Genomic DNA, 19,207 nt, shown 5'->3' with positions numbered 1-19,207 from the left:
CTATATTCTGGTATTTTCCAATTTTATTAGATGCTCAGGAAATCTTTGTCATTACTGCTGTGCAAATATTAATTTAATCCACTGAAAGGCACCTCTACTCATCACAAAAATCAATACTAAGGCAAGCCACTTGTAATTCTGATTTTCTCAGGGATGTATTTTTCAAAACTAGGAGACATTATTTGCTGTATTGTAATACAAATTTCTAAGGCTGTAATTTAGTATACTGTCAAAATGAATTCACAGAATTAAGGCTATATTTGAATCATAGATTCTTTTTAATTTGCCTTTACAATTCTAAATTAAGATTAGGATATCTCTCCTAACCGGTGATTATCTTGTGTATTAAATCTGTGAATTCCTACCAAAATTTACTGCCATATTTTTGTACATAAATCATTGTTTTATTTATTGATTATAAATTGTCTTGAGGGATTAGATTTCCTTAAACCGGTGACTTTGTAAATATAACTGACCAATTTTGTTACTACTTTATAAGTTTATTTCTGTGTAAGAATTACATCATAACATGAATCACCAAATCTCTAGTCTTTTCTTCAAATTCACTGACCCTCAAGCAAATTGGACCATTTTAAAGTACCCCAGTTTTTTTTGTTCCTCAGCCACTCTCTGCTTTTCATGTATTTTTCTTATGTTTAAATCATGGATATTAGGAGATTTTCAAGCAATATTCTGCATTTAATGCATTCTTTTATAATTTTTCAAAACCCCTTCATACTTTGTGATACATTTAATGCGTTTTCGCTTAGCTTACAAAACTGAACACATACTCATATTCAAACACATCTGCCGAAGCTGAAAACTTCCCCCTTCCCCCTCATTCTTTCGCTAAGCTCTCGAGAATTCAGTTTTTTTAATGGAAACTTTTGGAACTTCTTGGCTTTGTTTTCCCCTCAGTATAGTGAGGGCCCAGCGCCATTTTACCATCATCAAATTGAACTAGTCTCTGAGTTGAGAACAAATTAGCGAGAATCCGGTGAGATTTTATCGCAGTGAAAAAATGGATTTAAATTAGTTATATTTTTAAATTAAAAAAAAGAAAAAGAATTCCAGATAGAAAATTTGAAATCTTGCAGGCCACTTTCAATAGAAGTAATAGCCCAATTCAATCATTGAAAAGAGAGTATTTTGTTTCATAAATATGATGTTCAAAACATTCAACTTGAATACGGGGGCTTTCCTAATTGAGAATTAGGATGAAAAGAAAGCAGTCCTCAGTTTCAAAATGTTCTTTTAATTTTATACTCTCAACAGAAGCGAAATGCTTGTAGAAATGTAGAAATTTGACTAGTTGTTCCTACTAAAATGACTTATTTGGAAGAAGTATTAGGTTTAATGAGCCAGTATAATTGTTTCACCGATAAAGAAATTGGTGAGTTTTCTCACTGCAAAAGAAATTATTAGCAGCCTTGAAACACCAGGAAGTGCCCTTTTCGCACCACAGTTCTGAATTAAGTTCCGTTTTTGAACATGCTTCAAAAACTGGTTTCGAACCTTGTAAGCAAGCCTTGAAGAACAAAACCTCCCTAATGACAGTACTCAAGTCATCATTCAAAGATTCAAAGGAATAGAAAAAGTATAAATCAAGTTAATTAAAGTATCACTATAATTTCCAATAATAGGAAATATTTTATTTAAAAACCCGAAATTTATCGCAGTCTATTTCTTTTGCAAATCTTTGGCTTCTCAAGGATGTGACATAGGTAACACCGGTTTTGGTAAAGTGCATCCTGCGAATATCCTCTCGCTCCGAAGATTCTCCTTCGAATAAGCGGTTATGTGATTTGAGCTACTTTGAAATTAAATGAGTCGTTTTATACTACCGTTGTTCCTATGGTAGAAATCGATAAATTTTTTTCGATTGCGAGGTTTTAAAATCTCCGCCATTATTTTATTTATTAAATACTTACCGATGGTCAAAGTGTGAAATCGAATCTCCATTTGCGACGTTATGTGCTGTCATACTTAAATTTTTTCTGCAGACAACGAGACAACGCAATTTCTGGGAAACTCCCTTTATCGATTTCAAGCCAATAAATTGCATTGTTCCTCTTCAAAAAAATTAAATAGGATCGGAAATTTTGAAACATCGCAATGGAGATACTTAGGTGTTTTCAAACATCGGCCTCTTTTATAATCAAAGCAAATGGATATCGTTGCTTTTATAATTCCCAACCTCCGGGATACGTATCATTACGACAAGAAAAATCGTTTACGGCGTAAAAAAATGTTAAAAGATATCCAACGGTTTCATCACGCCCGTAGGAATTGCGTCATGGAAGGTACATTTTTATTGTCATAATAAAAACTTTACTTGCTGTAAAAAGTCGTTAAGCTATCTGATAAAACGCACATACTTCAGACTTACCCCAGCGCATCGAAAACTCAATCATTATCCTCTAATTGACCTTCAAAACGCAAATGAGTTATTTATATCGCTGATTCATTTTAGAAACAACGTATTCACCATTAGTTTCTCCATGTGCAGATTTTTTTTTTTTTTTTTTTTTTTTTTTTTTTTTTTTTTTTTTTTATCGATGTGTGTACTATTTCCCAATTGCGCGCTCTAGTCCCATTATAAATCCGATTCTTAGTACCCAATATATTTTACCTAGCAATTGCCAAGTGCAAAAGCACGCATTTCCGTTTGCGACGTTGCTGTCTCCCTTCTACACTTCATTTTTTCTTCGTGAAACTAGTTGTCAACGCGTATAATTTTTTGAGAATTTCCTTGATTTTTCTTCTCTCTGAGCAGAATACCAACTATGTTTAGATGTCAAGCTATAAATTTGGCTTGCTTCTCTTCAAAAAAATAAAATAGGTGCGGAAATTTTAAAACACCGCAATTAAGATACGTGGTTCAGCACTTCAGCATCGAAAGGACGGTAAAGTTTTAGTACTAATGCTCAGCCCCAGTAATAATGTTCATTAGTTATCCATCGAAAGAGAATGTGACAAAAATTTGGAACGCCGCAAGTCTACGTGTCCTCGGATTTCACCATCATCATGTCGGTGTATTATGAAAAATCTAAATAAATCAAATCAACATCACCCGGTTAGTTTGATAGCGCGTCAAACAGCAGGTTTTTCTTCTAAGAGGACATACTAATATGATAAGTTACTTTCGAAATATTCTATCTCGCGTATTATGGAGATAGGGCAAAGGAGAAGATGCACACAGCTGACGGCGCAGAGATACAACTATTCGTGCTCGATGGATGTCCGTGTTGCGTACGCAGAATTGAAGGCGCGATGGCGCGAGATGCGGATTCACAATGTCCCGCTCCATCCGGTAACTCGAGGTGTCGCTCCGAATCGGGAGACAAGTTAAAAACGTTGGATCTGTCGACACGCAAAATTTCCAAATCAAACAGTGACGTAAATATCGAACGACGAAAACCACTGCGTAAAACACCATCCAACGCGGTATAGTGCTTACGGCGACATTCCTTCCACCTTATTCATCCAAGTTCTACGTCGAACATATCCACTGCAAAACAAAGGTGAAATAAACAGACCATGTGTCTCGGTTTGTGACGTTGTAGACTTCCTGTCTATTACTTTATTTTTATCCTTTATTTTTAAAATCCTTTAAAACTTTATCTTTTAAATGAAAAACTTCTCATCGTCAATTCTTGAAAACTAACGAGATTTTTCCTCTCTGTGCGAAGGAGACCTTGTTAAAACTAAAAGGTATGATATTGATTCGTTCTCCTTCAAAAAAGTAAAATGGAAGCGGAGATTTTAAACGCCGTAAACGAGGTACGTGGTCTGGTAGTTTCACTCTAGAAATGCGTGTATAGTACTGATTGATGAAACAAAAGTGGAAGAAACCGTGGTAGGTATAGACTATCGTTCCCGATGACGTCATACCTACACCTCGTTTTTCAATGCCTGAAATATCCGTTAATATTGGACGTAAAAACTCATCATTCGAACAGATCTTAATATACTCTGATATAAAAAACTGACTTTCAAAATACGATTCTGCTGACTGGAAACTGACCCATTGATAATTCTCTCCAGCTTTACCGCGCATACCATGTGCTAGCGTTAAGCGAAGTTCGGCTGCGATCAAAGAGCCAATCAGAGAGCAGCTCGCCTGGCACAACTCACCTCACAACACGACCGAACTCAGCCCCAGCTCTGGGGTACCGAGCAGTGGCGTGGCGTGCTTTGCGATGTATCGATTGCCATGTCACTTAAACCTATGGAAAAGGATCGATAACTCAGGGTGTTCGCAGCGAGCACCTTAATAATCGATTATTTACCACAGGTTTAAATGGCACGACAATCGATATATCGCAAAGCACGCCTCGCCACTGGTACCGAGCAAGAACCGCTTATCCTTAGCGCAAACCCTATACAGATACGCGTTTCTTACTAAGCACGGCCTGGACGGCAGAGCCACCCCATCGCAGCGGGCCGAACGGAGGGACGCACATATTGATCCTACCCCCGCGCAGCGCCTGCGCGCGCGGCGGATACCACACGGCGAGCAACCGTCACCCCGACATTCCTCCTCCGAGTGTTCTCCCACGCAACATTCCCGCAGGAACTTTCGCCAAGTGTCATCATACCCGATTTCTCCGGAGAGTGACCCTTCGAAATGTGCTCGAAACCGCCCCCCGACCCCAACGCGATCCCGGCGGCGGTCCGACCTGGTGACTCCCGACTCGAAAAAAACGGGCCTCGTCTGTGATTTTCCTTCCCCGGTCGGCGCATCGCGAGCTCTCCTCCGCGCGATTCGACCGAACGATGCTGCTGAAACGTGTTTCCCCGTGAACTTTCCCCGGAAACTTCGAGCTTTCACGTTGGCAGCCCCCAGTTGTGGACCCTCGTGCGGCCTCAGCGAAAGTTCTCTCCTTCGGGCGTTTCTTTTCAGTCTCCCGACTGTTCTCGATAGTGGTTCTTGTGCAGCTCCATGCCGCTAGTTCCGGGAAGGTTCTTCAAAGGTTTCAAGCTTGAAATCTTTGCCCGCTTCGGATGCCCGTTTTCTGTGAGTACCAACATCATAATAGTAAAAAAGGCCACGTGTGAACCTTCGGGGTGGAGGAGCTAATTACAGCATGCATGATTGGACCGCGTTAATCAGGAAGAGGCCAAGCCACATCAGCTTTTGCCAAATTAATCGGTCACTTCAATGTTTGACATGCAAACGTTTGTGCGGAGCTTTGTGCAAATGAATCAGTGAGAACGAAAACACACCAACTCGAAAAAATGAAAATAATGAGGACGCACACAAAACTGCACAGTAGGTGAAGAAGCAAGTCCAAGAAAAACATGTTTGGTGCCGAAAGACAAGTACTCAAGAAAACTTTAAAGGTCCAAGTTGGAACAGATTCGCTAACTTCAATGACCTTTATGAAAATTGACTGTCCTTAATGAGAATTGAGGATTTTAGAGTTACCGAGTTGGTGTGTTTTCGTTCTGACCGATTCAAATTTCAGTCAATTTTCTGTATATTATGAAGCGAATTCCTTAAAATTTCAAAAAAATGCGTACAAACTTTCTCTTGTAAGAAAATTAAATTGCCCACTTAAATTTAGCAATAGCTGATGGGGCTTGGCTCCTTTCCGCCAAACGCGGTGCGATTAACCATAAGCTCAATTCGCACCTTTTTGACGCTTGATTCCGTCGCATGTCACATGTTGTTGCAAGAATGAATGGGTTCTTGTGACGGGTTATTACGTAACCCGGATTCGCGAATGCTCGGGGGGGGGGGGGGGGGGGCATGTTAGGGGTGTTGCATCACGTGCTTCCGGATTTTATTGTAAACGACCTCATTCACAAGGTAGGAGACCTAAGCAGAGGAAGTGGTAGTTCGGTAATCTCGACCGAATGCACTTTAGATCTGCGTCGCAGTGCGCCACGGGACCAGTTTAAGGACTCGGTGACCAATAATCAGCCATATTTTTTGTGTAATGCACCCCTTACGATTCTTTCGATCTCGACCTTGTACTGCCGTGCTTAGGAAAAACGCCGTATGAACCTTCAGGCGTTGCAAAATTTCCTGTGATAAAACACGAATTTCCTGGTAAACTTATGAATATTTTCCTACCAATTTTTCGGATGATTTTCCTCGCAACTTCACATAAAATTCCTGAAAATATCAATCTTAACTTTTCTTACAAATAGACATTTTACCGAAGGAAATTTGGCAACTCTCGAATGTTATACGGCGTTCTTCCTTAGCACGGCAGTATACCTGACCGCCGCCTCGCAAAGGGAATTATTTGTGGTTAGCAAATGATGTACACAACGATGGTGAAACTCCAAACCACGTATCTCGTAAGCTGTGTTTTAAAATTTCTGCTCCTATTTTATTTTGTAAAAAGCTAATAAATCAACATCGTTCTTTAAAATTTTCACAGAATTTTTTTCGCAAATCGAAGGAAAATCGCTGCAGTTTTTCAGACTTGCCGTTGAATTGTTTTCCATTTGAAAAATGAAGTATGGCGGTATTGAAGTATAGGAAGTCTGCAACGAGATACGAGGTTCGGAAGTTTCACTGTCGATAAGGTCGCAAAGGTTGCAAAGTAGTCGTACTTTTTCTGCCGTGCTAAGGAAGAACGCCGTATGAACATTAGAGAGTTGTCAAATTCTCCCGGATAAAACATGTATTTATGACGAAATTAATGCTTATCCTTTCTTGAAATTTTCAGATATTTTAGATTGAATTGCGAGCAAAATAGTCTGAAAATTGGAAGAAAAGTATTTACGATCTCCTCAATATATTCGTATTTTATCAGAGGAAATTTGACAACGCCTGAAGGTTCATACGGTGTTTTTCCTTGGCACGACAGTTTTGGAGTTGCACTTAATGAGAAAAGCTGCAGCTTAGGAGAATCTACAGCGGGAATGACCAAACTTGTCGATTTGGAACTATTGGTAGATACGAAGGTAGGATCGCAATAAATTGCAATTACATGATATTATTGCTACAGCATCGGAGTGCTGTGTATGTTGCATATCTACTGATTGAAGGCACACTGAAATTTATTGCGATAAAGCTGAAATAAGTTGTAATTTTCCATTGCTTTCCATATTAATTTTCGTGAGCTCACTTTGTTAATAGTTTATAGGTAATCGGCAGTTGAGCCAAAATAATGTAAAAAAAAAAAAAAAAAAAATCAATTTTATTGCAACCAATTGCAATTTCCTTTCAATATTTTCATTGCTCTATGCCACTCGGGCCGATGGGTTTCACTCTGAATTTTTGGCGAAAAGCATAAGTATCCATTACGCCTTGAAGTACACATCAGCTGCTTATTCCCAAAAAAATCTCGTTCGTAAAACTAGATAATTAAAGTTAAATGCGAACGCGAGAGTTAACGATTTGAATTTATTAAATAAATATGAAATATTTAGTGCTCGCATACAATTAGTTTTAATTTACGATTCACGAAATAAATTATTTGGCAAGAGGCAGCTTTAGAATGTGCCTCTTGGTGCAGTGGGTCCATTTCTTGACAAAACTATGAAGTAAAACTGGCATTGGATTTTTTTTTACACCTCGAAATCTGTATCATTTCATGCTACAATTGCTACATGCTACAAGACCAATTTTATTACTCGATCATCAATAATCAGACATGTTTTTATGTACTGATTCTTTTAAACTTTCGATGATCTCGTTTCCAAAACTAACAACTAGGAGACAGAGAACGTTGTCATCAGAATTACACTTTTAGGTAGAAATTCAAATCCTTGTCGCAGTGTCATCAGGCGTTGTCATGTTTGTTCATAGCGCTTTCCACTGTATAAGAACTAGAGCTTCTTTGCTGTGTGGCCTTTTAAATAGGAAATTCACTCGAAATTTATTCTCAATTCAAGAATTTGTAATCTCAGACAGCTAGATTCCCGTTAAATTAGAGAAATAGTTGCACAATCTTGGCAACATTTGATGATACTCTCCACTCTTCACAACAATTGACTTAACTCGGCGAGAAATTTTTACGATTTTTGTAACTGCAAGACTTCCAAGTAGGTATGCATTCTTTCAAATTTTAGTCTATTTTCGGGATTTTTGGTGTTGCAATTTTTGAAGATTTTTTAACATTATTTTTATGCTTATTTTTTTAACCTAGGAAGAGGGAGCTTCCCTGGTATAAGTACCACTGACGGACCACACGCCAAAGTCAGCAATACACACTCACTTGTTTGAAATTAACCACTTGAAGTAATAAATTAGAACACGGAAAAAACCAAAAATAGACAAACCTGTAAAAAAATTTCTAGCCATAAACTGAAAATGTATCATTAATATTTTTTTATAGAATCACGGGACTCAGATTTTTAAGGTATGCATCTACGTATTCTCAGTCATTTTTTGGGAAATAATTGAAAGGGACGTTGCAACGATTCATTTTTCGAATTCATCACACGAACAGTTGGACATTTTCATTTAAATTTTTCAGAGAACTTATTTCGCAATTTTACCTACAGCATTTGCAAAAAGCAAGGAAAAATACTCATAAATTTCCCATGCAAAAAAAGGAAATTCGGCGACATTAGAGTATCCACACGGCGGCGTCTTGCCATGGCTCGGCAGAGCTAGCCAGCTTGAAACTTCGGCTATCCGTCGTCAGCACCTCTGTGTACATCCGATTATGCCTATCCGGTCGAAATGAAGGGGAACTGTGCCTCGTGCCTGAGGACGTGGCACGTGGATCCGAATGCGCAAAGGAGCCGCCTTCATTCAATCGGATAGGCAAAAACAGATCGATAAGAATACATCCTTCAAGAGTCTAAGATTGACTAAAATACAAAAATACTCACGGGTCTGAGCCAGTTTAATCTTATTCATTTCGTCTTCGTTCAAACTGGTGAGTATTTTTATATTTCCAGTGATTTGAATACTATTCCGGTTCTTGCAAAATTTTAACACATCGCGTTTGAAGATGGAACTGAGTGGTACATGTTCCTATCATGGGCTTTTAAATCTGAATCTCTCGATTTACTTTCATGATGGTTTGTGCTAACCGTATTTTATTATATAGAGAGCCCAGAGTGAGACTTTCCGCGGCTGACGGGCTTGAGGACAGAGTTTTCTGTCATGTTTTGAATTCAACTTTGTGTTTTGAAAAGTCTCCAACCCCGAAAATTAATCGAGAAAACGGGCAAAACGGATCGGAAAATCTTTAAATTTTATGAACGTCCATTTATCAACCAGTATTGTCTCAAGAGTTAGAGAACTTTCTCAAACTTAGTCAGGAAAAATCTACAAAGGTCAGGAAATTCAATTTCTAAATTTCCATGCCTACTCAGGACTTGGAGAATAAGACTTCAACGGCAAAATAGGCCATTGTGTATCGACTATGAAACCACCAGACCACGTTTCTCAGTTTGCGACGTTGCAAACTTCCATGTCATACTTCATACTTTAAATGGAAAACTACTCATCGTCAATTCTTGCAAACTTACGAGATTTTTCTTCTTTGTGCGGAGAATACCCTGTGAAACCTGAAAGGTATGATATTAATTCGTTCTCCTCAAAAAAACAAAAAAAGCGGAAATTTTAAACACCACAAACGAGATACGTGATATGGTTGTTTCACAGTCGATATCCCCGCCATCTTCTTTTGAAAGTGGTCTGCCATTTTTCGCCTAATTGTTGAGTAAATCTTAGCCGAACCGAAGTGTTTGAACATTTTGTTGCAGTTATTATCAGGGTTGCCTGCTGTACTAATCTCGCCTTTACTTTGGTGAGGGAGAGAGCAAAATAATGAATGTTTGTGAGTGCATTTTGTAATCAGGAACTTGGATTTTTTTCTCAGTTTAGAAACAACGTATGTACCATTCGTCTCCGTATGCTTCAAAGTGTTTTTATCAATGAGCAAGAAAATGTAGTTCCGAATAAACGCAAAATGTAGTCCATTTTCAAGCTATCTGACATCGACCTTTCGTGCTTCGTGGAAACAGGGCTCACGTAAAACCCCTCCCCCACGGTCGCTACTGCCCCCTCGCATAGATAAACATACGAGGGGCTCTATTTGAGTTTCTCTGTATATTTGGTTGCCCGACGCGAGAGGCCAGAGCAAAGCGCTACCGTGTTAAGAAAGAACACCGCAAGAGCCATTAGACGTTGTCAAATTTCCTTTGATAAAATGCGAAATTTCAAAGGTGGTTGTGAAAACCGTTCTTCCAATTTTCCCAAGAATGTCATTCGCAATTTAATCTACAGTATCTGAGAATTTCAAGGAGAATTATTCAGACCTCTCCTCACAAATTGATAATTTATAGGAGGAAATTTGACAGCGTTCAAGTGTTGTTACGGCGTTTTCCCTTAGCATGAACAGAGAATGAGCGATCCTGAGCACTGACAAAACCACGCTGGCAAAGGGTAATTGAGCGGTTCATTCTAAAAATGACGTAAGTGGTATGAGAAACCCTCCGCGCTTGTATCTCTCTTCCAGTGGCGTCGCTTGCCTTGCGATATATCGATTTTTATGCCATTTAAACCAATGGAAAAGGATCGATAACTCTGGTGTTCGCAGCGAACACCTCAATAATCGATTCTTTACCATAGGTTTAAATGGCACAACAATCGATATCACGCAATTCACGCCACGCCACTGCTCTCTCCGAATTCGACTTCGAGTGCTGCGGAGGCAAATAAGTGTTTCTCTCCGAACTTTGACCACTCGTCTGTAGAGCTTTTTCCGGGAAGTTACCGCCGCCTCTCACGAACATCCACATTTAACCAAGTTAATATTACTTCATATTTTAACGGCCACTTACGTTGGTGTGCCGGATGTCGGGGAGTAAAATAACTTGCGGTCAACCATTCGGGTTTTATTTTATTTTATTTTTTTTTTTTGACGTAGGGACTCCGGACGAACAATACACGGAAAAAATAAATTGCTGATTTAACAATTCAATTGCTGCAATGTTTCAGTGTAGATTTTAATACGAAAAAATGCTACTTTAACCGACCCCCGTGGTTAGAGTAGCTTACAATAGTGGTTCAAGTGGCATTTTTTGTTGTAAAATCTACGTTAAAACATTGCAGTCACTTTTTTTTAGCAATTGAATTGTTATATCAGCAATTTAATTTTTTCCGTGTATCGACGGTGAAACTGCAAAAATACGTATCTCGATTGCGATGTTTTGAAATCAGGGCCGGATTTACCTACGTGCCGCCCATGGCCCGCCTGTATTTTGCCGCCCCCTTCTCATTCGTTTTGAAACATCAATAAAAACCATCAAGTGAACGTGCCGGAGGGGGAGGGCCTCTTGTCAACACTATTAGCAAAATTTCACGGATCTTTGCGCAAAAGTGAAGTTCCGTAGACCTATCTCTGTGCGGACAAGATCCTCCATTTATAAGAAATGAACCAAAAAATTATGAAAGAACAAACATACCTAAATGTGGTTTAATGATTTTAACTTCCGCCGCTGCGCCGCGCCACGCCGATCGCATTGTGTTTGGCGCAATGCGTGAAGTATTCCTGCAGTCTTGTAGGCGCTGTGCGTTTCACGCCAACCGCTCCTAACCGCGTGACCGCACTGTGTTTGGCGTAATGGGTGAAGTATTCATGCAGTCTTGTAGGCGCTAGTATGTGTTACATGCTGACCGCCGCGCCGAAGGCTTGTCCTTTTCATCTCAAGTTCTCGTCATCACTCCTCTCTGCGCTGAGCCCCAGGCAAAATTGCGTGTTTAGTTCCTCTCTTAACTCGACTAATTAAATATGCTGTCTCTTCTTTTACCGAAAAACGACAAAATTATAAATTACTATACTCTCAAGAAAATGGGATTTTGTTTCCTTTTCTTATTGATAATTTTTTTTCTCCTGAATCCGATTTTTTTCATACCTGCATTTAAAAAAATTGCAAAATTAGCCGCCCCCTAAATTGCCGCCATCGGCCGCGGCCCATGTGGCTACTCCCTCGATCCGGCCCTGTTTGAAATCTCCGTTTTTATTTTATTTTTTAAAAGGAGACCAAACCAATATCATGGTTTGAAGATTTTGCAGAATATTATTCATAATGAGGAGATAAATCACTGACATTTTCAATAAATAACGTTCAGTAGTTTTCCATGTAGAAAATAAAGTATGACAGTAAGACCGTAACGCTGTAAACCGGAGTATGCATTTCTGCAGTTTCACCATAATTGTTTCGATTTTCATTACATATTACAGGAGATTACCACTCCGTCGGTGATCGCTGATGGAGAGACTAAGTACTCGAACCTGGTCCGATTTATTATTTTATTCGTGAACGAGTGAGTTACCATTCTAAGCGCTTTAATATTTTGACACGTCTTTCCTATCTTCGACTGTGTTGTTCAAGAAGCTCTTAAAGCACCAATACACATAAAACAAGCAGAACAAACACAAAGTGGAACTACTGCAAGGAATGAGACGGACGCGCGTTGATGACGGCGCAGAGATACAACTATTCGTGCTTGATGGATGTCCGTGTTGCATATCTGCAAAATTGAAGGCTCGATTGCACGAGGCGGAGACTCGGAATGATTCCCCTCTATGCTATCAATGAGATGTCGCTCAGATTCGGGAGAAATTTTAAAAAAGGAGGCCCGATTTCGTCCTTTCCTTTTTTGAATGTGATGTCAGATCCTTTTTTTTTCTTCTGCTGACCTATCTCTAGAGCTCGTATTCACCGATCTCATACAACCCGCGGGGCACGTGTTTTTATAAAAAAATGCATAAAAAATGTTCATAAAGAATGTCAACGGCTCTGTAAGATTCTGAAATCCATACCTCAACTGCCCCACGTGTACCCAAAATCTGGGTTAAGCGGGCTCATTCAGGGACTATGACCTGTTCTGCCGTGCTAAGGAAAAACGCCGTATAAGCCTTCAGGCGTTGCCAAATTGCCTTCGCCAAATTACTAATTTTCAGGCTACTTTGTGAATATTTTTCTTCGAATTTCTCTGATAATTTTGTTTGTATTTAGATCTAAGGTGTCTGAAAATTTCAAGGAAAAATATTCATAACTTTTCTCGAAAATTAACATTTTATCGGATGAAATGTGGTGACTCTCGAATGTTCATACGAAGTTCTTTCTTAGCACGGCAGTGTTGATATCCGTATAAATTATTGAAATCGGCCCAGGAGAACGGTAAAACGCACTGTGAGCGAGGGAGAAGATGCGATGATGACGGCGCAGTGATACAACTATTCGTGCTTGATGGATGTCCGTGTTGCATCTTTATAATTGAAGGCGCGATGACGCGAGTCGTAAACTCGCAATGCTCCGCTCTATGCTGCCAATGTCTCTAGGTGTTAAACGGGTCAGTGGCACGGCGTGAATGATCGATTATCGAGTTTTTCTCATCTGAAACTGTGGTAAAGAATCGATTACCAAGATGTTTGTTGCGAACACCCTGCATGTTTGCCGATCCTTTTCCATAGGTTTAAAGGGCAGATCAATCGGATTGTCGCCACTCTAAGGGGTGGTGCGTGACTTTCGGATCGCCTAGTAGAAATGAAGAGGATAAAGATGGAGGAAAAAGTAAGGCAAATACGAGAACAAAAGGATAGACGCAAAAGAGAAAGAAGGTGCGATCCGCGATCCCGCAGATGAGCTATTCAAGATTCTTGATGAAATGTTGCGCAGAAAAATAAATCTCCGTGTTTAGTAATGCAAAAACCACGACTGCAGAATTTCATGGAGCTCGAAGGCAATTTACGATAAATTCGGCAGCAGTTAAGTTTTTATTTACTGAATCCTGCTCCTCGGAGAAAGGTATGGCGGGGGAAGTGGGTCAGACATGAAGGTCATTGAAAGCAATGGCAAAATAGCCATACGATAGACCGCATCCACCGTAAAGGGGGGGGGGGTGGGGGTAGGAGGAGGCTGGGGGTTGCTAAGATTCAAACTTCGTTTACACGCTGCGGGACCTAAGCGAAGATATTCGCTATTTTCGCCTCAACTTTTTTTTCATTTTTTTTTTTTTTTTAGTAAATTACAATTGAACAAATTTATATACACATTTCTAGACGTTTTCAGTCTTTACAAATTTGTTTTTCAACATGAAATAATCAAATAAAACTAATGATTCCACCAAGATTTTAAGACGCTGAAGATTTAACTTATTTTGCTAGCTTTAAAGTACTATTGTGAAGGGTAATTGAACGTTTTACTGTACAAGTTATCGAGGAAATTTTTGAAGAATTTGAAGTAGAAATTTGAAGCAAGGTGTAGAAAGACAGAAAAATTATTGTACCTGCGGAAAACGGGGGAAAACTTACAATTAGTGGAACAACTATGTAAATACATATTAATGAAAAGAACACCTTATAAGAAGATGTACTTCATGCTTAGGATTATATTCGTCTCAACTTTAAAACGCAAAATAACTCCAACAGGAATGTAAAAATCGGAAACTACTAAATTTTCTTGACTTGCAAAATTACAACTGAGAGTTTTGAAAATGTCTGTTCGTTGATTATTTTTTCTCACGGGTATCAAAATTAAACTAGATTTTCATTAAGTTTGCAAAAATTTATACGAAAAAATTATGTACGTATGTATGTATTTGATTCAATATTAAACTTACACGAATATGGACGATTTTAACAGCAGTGTAGAGGTCTTTCGCGGTTATTCAAAAAGAATTGATCAAATTGTGAAGACATGCAATTTGCAGCCTCTCATGCAATTGAAACGAGGTTTCGCAGGGCTCAACATTGGGTTATTTTTACACACATTACACAAACGTAGCAATATTTCCCGTTAATTTTTATATTGATCGTAAAAACGAGTCAGCCGCAGAGGTTTATCTAACGCCATCCAAATCTGCAAATTTCTGAGAAAACTTGCCAACAAGTAGATTACCTCAAATTCGCAACCTCAGTATCAACTAGCAACATTTAAAAGTTTAAAAATTGCGAAGTTTTGGGAAGCCTCAACCAAAACGGAACCATGTTTTGTTATCCAAACTGGTTGCAATGCCAAGGGGTTTTAATATCGTATTTCCGCCATTTAAATTGATTATTTAAATCGCACTATTTGGCAACGCTGTGACGACTCTTAATTCTCCCAAATGCCGCGGCATTTTATGGTAAACCTGATTGTACATGCAAAACGAGCGTTCCTTTAACCCGAATAGTTGCAGGCAAGCGGTGCCGGCAAGAAAATCAGAGTGCCTGCAATTTTGCGTGTATGCAATACGGACGTCCCACGAGCACGAATAGTTGTATCCTGGCGTTGCAATTAAAATCAATGGAACGCCTTCAATTTTTCCGAAGAAGTCGCCAGAATTTGTTGCGTCTCGCGTTTTCTATGACCACGTGTGAATGAAGTCGTCATTTTAGCATCTAGCTAGTTGCTATAAGAAATCTTCTCCCTTTTAACTCACCCAAAGCCATGAAACTTTTTTTCTGCGGAACATTATGCATCAATTTGCGTAATATCAATGTCTGAGGTTTAAAAATAAGTCTTGATCATCCACCTTTGAAACCAGAATTTATTTTTGCAAATTGATAGAATTGGATTAAGATCTTCTCTCTTTTTGGATTAATTTTTAATTTAAAATAAAAATTTAGCGGATTTTCTAAGTCAACCATTACATTGCAAAACACACAGACGTTGGATTTGACTGAAGACTTTGAATTTTTTTGTCAAGTGGGGAAGCTTGAATTGGCAAAAGCTGAAAATGCTAATTACTCATGTCATGTTTAAGCTGAATTAATGTTAGCTTGCAATTTGTTCACCTTATTCTACGTGAAATTATCGATGGTAAAACTACAGGAATGCATCTATCGGTTTGAACTTTCCAGAATTAATGTCATCTTTTATTTTCTACTTGGAAAACTGCCGAACGTCATTTTTTTTAAAACTTCGGTGATTCTTCTAAGTGTGAAGAATCTTCTGTGAAAATTTCAAGCAATGGTAGTTAGTTATGTCTCCTTAAAAAAGTCATGTCCTGCAGGGAGGATGGTTCAGATATTTTCATCTTTTGTCAGAGCAGAAATCCTACTCTACATTTTTAGACTCCTAATCCTCATATTTCAAAATTCTTCAATATTTCTTTCTCTTCGTTTGAATGATCGCGATTTTCTATTTCAAGCAAGTTCAACGCTTCAGTTCCCGTTTCGCATGTACCAATTTGTTAATCAGAATAAAAATGTATAATCCGATTGACAAGATTGATCGAGTTGTATTGATCAACCAGAGGCCGAGATGACATAACACCAATGATGACGTCATCAACTTTCATCAGGTCTTGTAAGTCTTTGCTCCAGGTCTTTCTTTCGGATCCGTGTTAATGCTCAAGTAAATTCCGATCTTCAACTTCCTTTAAGTCTTATTTTCCTAATTTAGGACTCTTAGAAATATACCTCAATCTCAATTACCCTGTAATCGTGTCTTTACGCGTCAAATATTTCGATTAAAAAATTTTTTTTTGTATTTTGTGTATGAAATACTTTTAAACACACCAGTGATCAAAATATGAATTTGTCCTGCGCAGACAAGATTGTTTGATATTATCTGCTTTAGCTCTCTCACAAACTTATTTATTTCTTCAACTCTCTCTCGTTCATTTACGAAAATTTTTCGCTATTTCGCCTCGTAGAGTCTGGTAGCATTATGAGCATTATGCTTTAATTAAGAGTCAGCCGGAGAAAATTTTCCAGAGCCCCCTAAGTCTGTAAATTTTTGAGCAAACCTATTAACAAGTAGTTTACCGCAAAGTCGCAACTTCACAACATAATTAAAGTTTAAAAATGGTGAGGTTTTGAAAAGCCTCAACCAAAAAGAAATGATGTAGTCTGAACAGAGTATGCCTCAACTTTCCTCTTACATAATATGATACAACATCAATGATATATGATAAATATGATATCTTACAACTTTATACGCGTTTACGAAATACCAGTTCGTCTCATATTTTCTGTCGAGTTACCAAGCTGCAGCATATTGTTTAATCCTCGTTATAAAGCTCAAACATCCAAAAACTATTTAATTAAAAGCATGGAAAGCCCAGGACGAAGAAAGAAACTTACGTCTAGTACCTAAAATTGCTCAAATGTTGCGCGGCGTGAATCGGGTACGCTAACACACTCATAGTGAGATGAAACATCGAGCGCCTTGCTCCTTCATTTTTGTAAATAGGCAACATGACATACCTCTTTAATGCTTGCATGGCAACATGTTTTAAGTTTTTTTTCTCAACCGCCGACTTGAGATCGAAAGTTGGATCAAGGCTGAGCTGTTCAACATGGATCAACACGTTCAACAGTAGAGAATTCAACTGCAACCCATCATAAAAAAGACTATTTTCTATTATATATTATTCTATTATTCTATATATCGTCACCTCCCGGCCAAAGTTTCACAAGCGCCATGCGAGGTTTAAAAATTTCCGCCGCCGTTTTATTTTGTTACAGAGAAATTGTCAGTTGAACACGTTTGAAAATTTCACTGAATTTTATCGGCAGCACAAAGAAAATTCAGTGAAATTTTCTTAACACTCAATACATAGGGAAAAAGCTCATTCGAGCACAGTTTTCCCTCAAAGAGATATGCTGTTTGGGACAACACTAGCATAGCATTTCTCTTTGAGGGAAAACTGCGCTCGAATGAGCTTTTTCCCTCTGTATTGAGATTTTCAGCTTTATGCTGAATTTTTAAGGCACGTCGGCAAAAAACTCCAACATACTGTCTTACGACCCGTGCGTCCACCGCAATCAGTTTGTGCATCACTGGTTAATATAAATTACGCAAATATACATCTATACTGCCGTGTTCTTCTGTATTCAATAAAATAACTAACTAACTTTTCTTGCTACCAGGGTAAAGCAGCGAACACCAACTCGTCGATAGCACAACTACCAACTATTCTGCCTCTAAAAATACAACTAGAAGAAAGAATGATGCAAAGAAGTGCCCTTGCACATAATTTGCACGACAAGTGCCTCAACTACTTGCAAGAGCGAGCAAAAGCTTTAAGTCATATACTTAGGCACGTACTTACATGAATCTTCCACTCAGTACTGTTGCCACACTTCATGTCCATAGTGTGTCATCCTTCGGACAGTTAGAGACCCCCAAATCAGTTCCGATGCGACAAGGTAGCTATATCTATCTTCCAGCCATTTAAATTAATTACCTACATCGCACTATGTGGCAACGCTGTAGCGACTCTCAATTCTCCCAAAGAGCGACGCCAAAAATGGCACAATTTGGGCCAGAAGGGATTTTTCTGAAACCGGGCCCAAACGATACCTTATGATACCCTAAAACTCTGGTTAAAATTTTAGCTTGAGTATACGCACGGTTTTTGAGAAATGAGAGGGCAAAGTTGCCAAATCGCTATCATTCTGGACAGCATTTCTACAGCAAAAAGACGGGAAAAATGGACGAAAAAGTTACATTTTTGATGGGTTTCGGCTGTAAATGTTCTTATTGGGCCCCCAAGCATTTAACTGTGTTCAGTTTCAAAAATTTTGATCGCACAGTGGTCCAAAAAGGGGAGAAATCTTCGACAAATCAGGATTCTTTGTCAAATTTTTAAAAATGGAAATAAAACTGTCGGTCTGCTGCAGTTTTCATGGCTAACAATGTTCTTATAGGTCCACAATGCATGAAATTGTGTTCAGCTTTACAAATTTACATCGCACAGTGGTCAAAAATGAGGGAATTAGTGGACAAATTAAGATCCTCTGTGAAACTTTTTAAAAATGAAATGAAACTGTTGGTCCCCAGTAGAGTTTAGATCCCGGAAAAATTCATGTATTTAATTTTCTTAATTATTAATGCATGTCAGACCGAATTGTCTATAGAACGTTGTTATAGAATAGACTTTGTAGCATTATCTCAATAAAATATGCAAACTTTCAGAAATTTAAAAAAAAGAAAGAAAAATGGAGAGAAAAAATTAAAAAATTATTTAAACGGTCCAAAAAATAATTTAACCGGGATCTAAACTCTACTGGAGACCAACAGTTTCACTTCATTTTTAAAAATTTTCACAGAGGATCTTAATTTGTCCACTAATTCCCTCATTTTTGACCACTGTGCGATGTAAATTTGTAAAGCTAAACACAATTTCATGCATTGTGGACCTATAAGAACATTGTTAGCCATGAAAACTGCAGCAGACCGACAGTTTTATTTCCATTTTTAAAAATTTGACAAAGAATCCTGATTTGTCGAAGATTTCTCCCCTTTTTGGACCACTGTGCGATCAAAATTTTTGAAACTGAACACA

General features: G+C 38.5%; 1 protein-coding gene across 1 annotated transcript in view; it reads left to right on the top strand.

Moving 5' to 3' along the window:
- The first annotated feature begins 4,492 nt into the window (after positions 1 to 4,492).
- Positions 4,493 to 19,207, top strand: part of NaPi-III (Na[+]-dependent inorganic phosphate cotransporter type III) — a 49,815-nt gene continuing 35,100 nt past the window's right edge. The window contains exon 1 of the mRNA XM_019044963.2: positions 4,493 to 5,020. The gene's annotated coding sequence lies outside the window, so the exon portion shown is untranslated. The remainder of the gene's footprint in view (positions 5,021 to 19,207) is intronic.

This window comes from Bemisia tabaci, chromosome 7, assembly GCF_918797505.1.
Source record: "Bemisia tabaci chromosome 7, PGI_BMITA_v3".
Classification (NCBI taxonomy): domain Eukaryota; kingdom Metazoa; phylum Arthropoda; class Insecta; order Hemiptera; family Aleyrodidae; genus Bemisia; species Bemisia tabaci.
Note: the sequence above shows the minus strand (reverse complement) of the source record. Positions and strands in the feature narration are given on the sequence as shown.